This window comes from Octodon degus, unplaced genomic scaffold (assembly GCF_000260255.1).
Source record: "Octodon degus isolate 3935 unplaced genomic scaffold, OctDeg1.0 scaffold00036, whole genome shotgun sequence".
NCBI classification, from domain to species: domain Eukaryota; kingdom Metazoa; phylum Chordata; class Mammalia; order Rodentia; family Octodontidae; genus Octodon; species Octodon degus.
In genome coordinates this window covers 12,518,969-12,527,992 of record NW_004524612.1, presented here as the reverse complement: position 1 = coordinate 12,527,992, position 9,024 = coordinate 12,518,969, and the positions used below count along the sequence as shown (strand labels likewise).

General features: G+C 44.0%; 1 pseudogene; it reads right to left on the bottom strand.

Annotated features, from left to right (window-relative positions):
* Window positions 1–5,711: 5,711 nt before the first annotated feature.
* LOC111816646 lies at window positions 5,712–5,807 on the bottom strand (annotated as a pseudogene).
* Window positions 5,808–9,024: the final 3,217 nt, after the last annotated feature.

Below are 9,024 nucleotides of genomic sequence, written 5' to 3'. Positions count from 1 at the left end.
CTCTATGTTGATTTGATATCCCAAGGCACTACTGAATTCAGTTTTCAGTTCTAATAGGCTTCTGTTGAGTCTTTAGGGAATTATGTGTGTACATGATCACGTACTCTTGGACATAGACTTTTTGCTTTGCTTTTTTTTTTTTTTTTTTTTTTGCAGAACTAGGGATTGAACTCAGGCCCTTGCACTTGCCAGAGAAGCGCTTATTCTACTGAGCCAACTCCCCGGCCCCGACTTTTTGCTTTTTCTCTTTCAGTTCAGGTGTACTTTTTCTTGTCTAATTGCTTTAGCTAAGACCTTCTAAAGAAACAGTGAGGGGCTGGTGAGATGGCTCAGTGGTCTAAAGCACCTACTTAGAACAAGCTTAGCAAAGCACTCAGTTTTTCTCCATTGTTAGTGTTAGCTGTGGAGTATTTTGTATATGATCTTTTGGTACTGCGGTCCTTCTATGCACACAGCTTGAAACTTCTACTTTCTTCTTTATAAATTTGGAGCAGGGTCTACAGCATGTACAGGGTCTCACTACGTAGATCGGACTTGTAGTGATTCTCCTGTTTTCAGCCTCCCAAGTGCTGGGATTACAGGTGCGTGCCACCACGCCCAGTCTCAATCACCATCTCAGCGCGCCCCAGGGCCAGGGCTGGCACAGCCAGGGATCGAACCCCAGACGCTGCGTTCTGCTGAAGCAGGTGCTTTAGTCTGCTGAGCTATCTGACCGGCCCTGAAACTTTTGCTTTGATCAGGTGCGAGCTTTATGAAGTGTGTCTTCATTTTATCTACTCAAGTAGTCATTTCTTTGGCTTTCATTTTGTTTCCATGCTCTTAACACATTGATTTGCATTTATTGAAATGTCATTGTGGGGGCTGGTGAGATGGCTCAGTGGTCTAAAGCATCTACTTAGAACAAGCTTAGCAAAGCACAGGGACCGCGGTTCAATCCCCCAGCACTACATGCCAGCCAGCCCCACCCCCAGGTGGTCTGAGTTGGCCACACACCCACACCCACACCCACACACACATACATTAAAAAAAAAAAAAAAAGAAAGAAATCTCATTGTGGCTCTTGGACAAATCCTGTTGTGTCATGGAGCACGGTTCTTTTAATGTACTGTTGAATTTGATTTACTAATATTTTATCAAGGATTTTTATGTCTTTGTTCATCAAGGATATTGGCCTATGGGACTTTCTTGGCCTCATAAAACAATTTTGGGAGGTTACTCTCCCAATTTTTGGGAGAATTAGAAAAGGACTGGTACTAAATCTTCCTTAATATTTGGCAAATTTCACTCAAGATTTCTAGTATGTGAGCTGTTAAGATGACACTAGAGTCCCCATGAAGTCATCAGGCCCTGGGCCTTTGTTGGGAGCTTTGTTTTTGTTTTAATGTATTTGGTGCAGGGTCTCACTACACAGCTCAAACTCATGGTGATCCTCCTGTTTGCAGCCTCCCCGGCTCTGGGATTACAGGTGTGCATCACCGTGCCCAGACTCAGTGGCCCGCTCAGTGCCCCTGTGGGTGGGGCCAGCATGGCATGTGGTGCCAGGGATTGAACCGCAGTCCCTGTGCTTGCCCAAGGAGGTGCTTAGTCTGCTGAGTTATATTGTCCCCGTTTCTTGGGAGGTTTTTTTAAATTACTGATACAATCTCCTAGCTTGCTACTAATCTTCTAAAGCTCTCTCTCTCTCTCTCTCTCTCTCTCTCTCTCTCTCTCTCTCTCTCTTTTTGGTGGAACTTGGGGTTGAACTCAGGCCCTTGCACCTGCCAGGAAAATGCCTATTCCACTGAGCCATCTCCCCGGCCCCTAAAGCTTTCTCTTGCTTCCTGAGTTAGTTTTCATAGGTTGCATTTTTCTAGGAGTTCACACACTTCTCCTGGGTTCTCCAGCATGTCTGTACGTAATTGTCCTCACAATGTACGTGCTGTGACCCTTTTCATGCCTGATCCCTCCATTGTTAACATCTCCTCTTCTGATTTTGAGTCTCCACTCTTTGTCTTCATTTAGCTAAGAGTTTATCAATTTTTTAAATCTCCTTAAAAAACACTTTTGGTTTTGTTCATTTTTCTTTCTCTTTTTTTCTTCTGTTATTCTTTTCCATTTAATTTCTTTCTTTTCTTTTTTTTTTTTTTTTTTGCTCCGAATGCCCTCAGGGGTGGTTTGGCTGGCTGGAGTGTTGTGGGGCTCGAACTACAGCAACCTGAGGCTGACAGCTTTGTGGAAGCAGCCACTTAAACAACTGAGCTAAGGCCAGGCCCCCATTTAATTTATTTCTATTCTGATCTTCATTATTTCCTTTCTTTAGCTAACTTTGGGCTTACCCTGCTCTTTTCCTAATCTCATGAGTTATAAAATTAGATTATTGGGCTGGGGAGATGGCTCAGTGGAATAAGTGCTTCCCTGGCAAGCGCAAGGGCCTGAGTTCAATCCCTGGTTCCACCAAAATAAATAAGATAAAGTTAGATTGTTTACTTAACATATTTTTTCTTCTTAAATGTACACATTCATTACCATAAATTTTTCTTTTATAACTACCTCTGCTGTGTCTATTACATTTTGGTATATTGCACTTTCGTTTTTGTATGTTTTAAAATACTTTCCAAATTTCCATTTGGTTTGTTTGGGTTTTTTTGGTGGAACCAGGGATTGAACTCAGGCCCTTGCGCTTGCCAGGGAAGCACTTATTCCACTGAGCCAACTCCCCAACCCCCAAATTTCCATTTGATCTCTTCTTTGACTCAGTGGTTGTTCTAATGCATGTTGAGAGCCAGCCAAATAGCACAATGGATTAAAGTGCCTGCAAGCAGGCACAGAGGCTCAGGGCTCGATCCCTGGGCCTGCTGTGCTGGCCCTGTCTCAGGGTGTATTGAGACTGGATGTGGTGACACATGCCTGTAATCTCAGCTCTTAGGAGGCTGTAAACAGGCGGATCACTACCAGTCCAATCTAGTAGTGAGACCCTGAATACCCTATAGACCCTTCTCTGAAATACAGAAAAAAAAATAATAATAAAATAAATAAATAAAGTGTATTACTTGGTTTCTCTGTGTTATTATTAACTTCTAATTTCATTCCAATGTGGTTGGAAAAGGAATGGTTTTGAACATATTAAATTTGTTAAGAGAGCCTGCTCGCTCCCTTGGCTACACCGCCTTGCTTCAGAGTTTCTGCTGGCTGCAGTCTGCACTGGAAGGACCCTGGAGAGTCCTCAAGCCATGCAATGGAGGCAGCGGCCTTCGAGGATGCAGCTGTAAACTGTACCATCGAGGAGCGGGCTTTACTGGATGCATCCGAAAAGAAGTTCTACCAAGATGTGACGTGGGAAACCTGTAGGAATGTGGCTGACATAGGAAGGCACTGGGGTGGTAAGAAAATGGAAGATGAACACAAAAATTGCAGTAGAAATCTAAGCAGTGATGGAGTAGAGAAATACAGTGAATATGAATTATGATATCAACATGGAGAAGTGATTTTCCAGACTGCAGATACTCATGTGAACAGAAAACTGGTGGATGTAACACCAGGTGAAAGCTGGGGTTACAGGCATGGGCCACCACTCCTGGTCTCAATGGCTGGCTCCTTGGGCATGCCATGCAGGCGCTTAGGCCACTGAGTCCTACTGTAGTACTCTTAGCTGGCAGGTTTTTTCCTTCCAGAACTTGAAGTGTATCATCCACTCTGTCCTCTCCTGTTTATGCTAAGAAAACCCAGGAATCTGAGAGTCTACCACATCCTGCTTACGAGTTGAGTCCCTTTTTGTCTTTTTTTGTCGGAACCAGGGATTGAACTCAGGCCACTGAACTCATTCCACTGAGCCATCTCCCCGGCCACTCCCTTTTTCTTTGCTGCTTTCCAAATACCCTATTCATTCTCGACTTCTGAAAATTTGGCAGGACAATGGCTTGGGTTAGATTTCTTTCAGTTTGTTCTGTCTGGAGATCTTTAAGATGAATCCACATGTCTATTGCCCTCCCATGATTTTGAAATGTTTCAGTCATCATTTCAGTAAGTTTTCTGCTGCTATTTCTCTTCTGTCTTCTGAGACTCATTTAGTGCATGCGCCGATTTGCTTGGTGGTATCCAGTAAGTTCCATAGGCTTCTGCATTTTTTTCATTCTTTTTGAAAAATTTTACTCCTCTGTAAATTTCAGATGGTCTGTCGTGTGTGTGTGTGTGTGTGTGTGTGTGTGTGTGTGTGTTACCAGGAGCAGAACTCAGGACCTCAAGCTTGCCAGGTAGGCATTGTGCCCCTGAGCTATATACCCCAGCCTGACAAGGTCTGTTTTTGAGCTCGCACATTCTTTCTCCTGTTTGCTTGAGCCGTTGAACCGTTCGATTATATTTTTTCATTCCACTCATTGTTCTCTTCAGCTCCAAGATGTGTTTGGTTTATACTGCTTTTTTAGGGATTTCTATCTCTTCATTGAGCTTACTTTGTTCTCGTATTGGTTTCCTGACCTCTCTAAGCTGCACACTTATGTTGTCTTATGCCTTATTCATTCTCCTTAGAACCATTATTTGCAATTGTTTTGTAAGCAATGTGTGCATCTCCTGTACTTTGGGGCCAGTTACTAGAAAAGTTGTTATGCTCCACCAGTGCTCTCATAGTTCCCTGAGATTTCATATTTCTTATAGGGCACTGATATCAGTACCTACGAGAGATCAGTCTTTATGAACTGGCTTTGTTTTTTGTGGGGTTTTTTCTAATAATTTTATTGAGAAACAAATGGCAATGAGACACTTTCAAAACTGATTAGTAGAACAGTTTGAATACTTAATACATTGCATATTGTTGTCTTAGTGGTTATTCATTGTACAAGATGCAGACATGAAATCCTATCCACAAACACTATTAGAACAAATCTTTCTATTCTTTGAATTAAGAGAATGCAGCTGTATATCTATCGTAACTATTTTGAATATACAAATACAAAACGGTTGTTCATTTGTATCCCGTTTTTTGTTTAGTTTTGTCAGAGAAGTGTATTCCATTGTCATTTAAATATTATAGGTGTGTGAATTCAGCAAAGTATTTCAATATAGACCAGTAATCCATAATAGTAGTGGGTTTTCCATAAGACTGGCAATGTCAGAAGTTGTTGACATGAGCTTTTTACAGCTCAGCCTATTAATATGGCTTTACTTTTTATACTTTGTTTTTATAATTTTCTGCTGAATGGTTAAGACTAAGATAAAGCAAGACCTATATAACAAGAAATGTAGCTTTTGTATCTGACAAGGTCATTCAAATCCCCTCAGGATTTACCCTGAAACACTGTACCGCAGTTTGCAGATCCTTTGTCAGTGTCAGCCATGTGGATGAGTCATGGCCATTGCTTGACCAATTTGCTCTCTGTGAAAGCCTGAGAGAATGTTTTCTCTCCATGTGACTCTCCCTAGGCACACTCTACATCATCAATCACTTTCCTCTGTGGCCCCATAACCTCCTTGCTCAGAGAATGTGGGACACAACTGAGTTACATTGATGTTACACTACAGGTTCTCCTGTGTCCTGAGTCTTCATTGACCTTGAAAGGCTAGGGCCAGAACATTGGCTTTCCTTCCAGACCTTCTTTTTCTCTAATTTTTGGTCTGCAAACTTAGGTTGTTGATCCTCCAGAAGAGAAGCTTATTGTTATTACCCTACAACATAGGCACGTGAGCTTAATCTCACCATTTGGCTGAATATCAAACATCTTAGGCATAACATGGAACAGAAAAATATGGAATGCTTCACAAATTTGCATGTCATCCTTGCACAGGGGCCATGCTAATCTCTGTATCATTTATGGACTGGCTTTGAAGGGAAAGACACTAAGGGAGAAGTGGATGTGAGGCCGTCTTGTGGGGTGTGGTGGCTCTGTCCCCAAGGCTACATGGTGGCAGTGATGGCTGTGGGAAGGTTGCAGGGATGTACTGCATGGAGCCTCATCTACTGAAACTAGCAAGACCAGAGGATCCTCAGTGGCCAGCACCACAGACGTCCTTAGTAGTGGTGAGGAATATTGGAGCTGTCATGATCTCTTTTCTCCTCCCACAAAGAAACCATGGTCAAGGAAACCCCCTTGGCACTGGGGTGCGTAAGGGATCCACTTGCTGCACTGGTAATGCCAGTGTCCAAGGCCCACAGCCATGTAGAGTGACCAAAAAGTCAGAATACAGACCACAGGTGTGGCTGCAAAAGAGCCAGAAACTCCAGTCCTGGAGGGAGACATAAAGGGCAGGATGCAGCGCTGGCTTCCCTCTTCTGCGGTGCAGCAGAGCTCCTTCCTCAGGGAAGGCAAAGCGCCAAGGGCTCCAAATCCATCAACTCAGTGGTTGTGAAGACAGGGCTGGTTCTTTGTGGCAAAAGCTCCAGGTGTCCCCATGGTGATAAGGACTGCCAGGGTCCTCCTTTTCTCCTTTGTCTCATGCCCGGAGGCTGCACCAGTGCACTTCCCCTCAGTGCACAAAGGCATTGAGTTGGCGTGGACTTAAACACCTGCTCGGCCCTTGCTTGAAGTTACGCTTAATGTTTTTGCTCCACCTGATTTCTGCAGTTCTCCATCCCCCATACACCCTGTGATGGAGACTGAGCCCACAGCTTCACACTGCCTCTCTTCCCAACGTTACAGTTGTGTCTAACTGCCCCCCTCCACTACAAAGCCTCAGGCAGTCACTGGTGGGGCTTTTTCAGAGGTGGTTGAATCTGGAGTACGTGATGATTCACTGTGCAATGCTAAGACTAAGGGTGGGTCATCACTACATCACGATTAGTTTGGCACTATCCTAATCCTGCTAGCCTGAAAACAAGAAAAGGCACAGAAGCTCGGCTTGTCCCTTGCTTGCTTTGCTGCCTCCTGCCCATCATGAACTGTTTCTCCTCCACCATGCTTGTCTGCCATGCCACCTTGCCTTGGGGCCAGCCAATTATGGACTAAAATGTATATAAACTATGAGTTAAGTAAACCTTTCCTCTTTTGATTTTGGGCACCATCCTTACCAAGTGAGCAGAGTTGTCAGAATCAGTAACGGAACAAATGAGCAGCATGTACCTCATGACACATTCCAAGAGAAGACATAAGATCACTTCAGTGAGAATCTGTAAGAAATGTATCAATCATGCAAGAACACCGGACACATCCAAATGGAGAGACGGCCTAAAAAATCAGTGACTTGTCCTCTTCATTAGGTGTCAGAGTTCTGCAAGTCAAGGGAAAATTAACTGTCCCAGATTGAAAGATACTAAAAATGCATGACAACTAAATGCAATTCCTCTTGTGGGTATCAGATCCATTAAAGGACATTACTGGACAAGCAGAGAAGCTTGAATGGAGACCGATAATTGGAAGGTAGTACTGAAACAACGGTGATTTTCTAATTTTGATGGTGTCACCTTTAGTAATGAAGGATGACGTTCTAACACTGTAGGAAATGCGCCCTGAAGAATTCCAAGGTAATGGGGGCAGCATATGCACAACTTACTCTCCAACAATTCAGAAACAAACATAGGTATGTCGTGGTGGAGAAGAAGAAAGAATAATAAAATGATGTAATAAAATGAAACCAGCTAGGGAAAACGGATGAAAGATACACAGAAATTCTGTGCCACAGCTACAACTTTTCTACAGACTTTAACTAATTGTAAAATGCAAACCTTTTTAAAGCTTAAAAGACACAAACCAGCTTTCACAAGATTATAACTAAATGATACCACGTGCCTGGCATCTGGAACCCTATGTTGAATCATCCTGTACCGCTGAACTTGGCTCAATCCTACAGCAGCCTTGGCAGCCTCCCAGCCAGACCTCCACCAAAGGCCAAGGGCAGATCCGAGCCCTTCTGATCACCCTAATTGTCCGGGTACTGGCCATGGTCACACAGTAGTAATGCAACCAGGCAGCTGCTCCAGGACTCACAGCTTCACCCTGTAAACCTTTATAAGGATCAAAAGATGGTACAGCTAAGGGCTCACTCAACATGGTGTCTAAAACCTAGCAAGGATTCACACTCTAGTTGTCAATAATAATGCTAACAACTAGTGATGCTACTCCTGTGAGCTCACTGGGTCCCTTTATTTGTTCCAATCTTTTTTTTCTGCCATACTAGGGATTGAATTATAGATCTTCAATTTGGGCTACTTTCTCAGCCCTTTTACTTTGTATTTTAAGACCTAAGTGGCTAAGTTACCCAGTCTGGACTGAACCTCGAGATTCTCCTGCCTCAGCATCCCTAGGGCTGGGACTACAGGCACACACTACCACACCCGGCTGACCACTCCAACCTAAGCAGCCCTTTCCATTCCTTGGTCCTTCAAAGTGCTTGGACTCCTCAACTTGTTTCCATTTCCCAACTCTTGAACTTCCCCACTCCTTTCATGCCACTCCCTCATTCTTACCAAATCTGCTTTCCCACTGTGTCCCTCTGGAATAGGGTCATCGACCTAACTCATCAGTGCCCTGCTTCCTTCAAGCCCCTGCTGTCCACTGTTTCCTCAAAGGCCCTGTAAATGGACTGCAATCTCCAGGCCGCTTCTCCCACCCTAGACATCAAAGCATCTCACGCCGTGTTCACTGACTTCTCTGCCAAGGTAGCCTTTTGGCACCAGGGGTCCTCCAAGGCTGTGGGCAGTGTTCTGTTTTAGTTTCCTGCCATTCTCTAAGATATTTTTGTGGGTCACCAGATGTAATCAGGACAACTGTATATCCACAGACAATATAACAGAATTAGAGTCTGACCTATGCCACATGGAAAAGCTGATTCAAAATGGATCCAAAGCAAAAGCCTGTCTCAAAATAGAATAAAAAAGGCTGGGAATGCAGCTCAATGACAGAATGCTTGTCTAGTCTGCACAGCCCTGGGTTCAAACCGTGAGCCAAGGGAGTGGAGAAGCTGCAGCCCTCCACACTGCTGTGGAAGTGTAACTGTGGTGCAGCTACTTCGGGAAATAGTGTGGCAGCTCCTCAAACAGCTAAGCCCAGAGTTACCGAATGACCCGGCGGTTCTACTCCTTGGTATGTAACTAAGGGAAATAAAAGCAAATGTCCACAC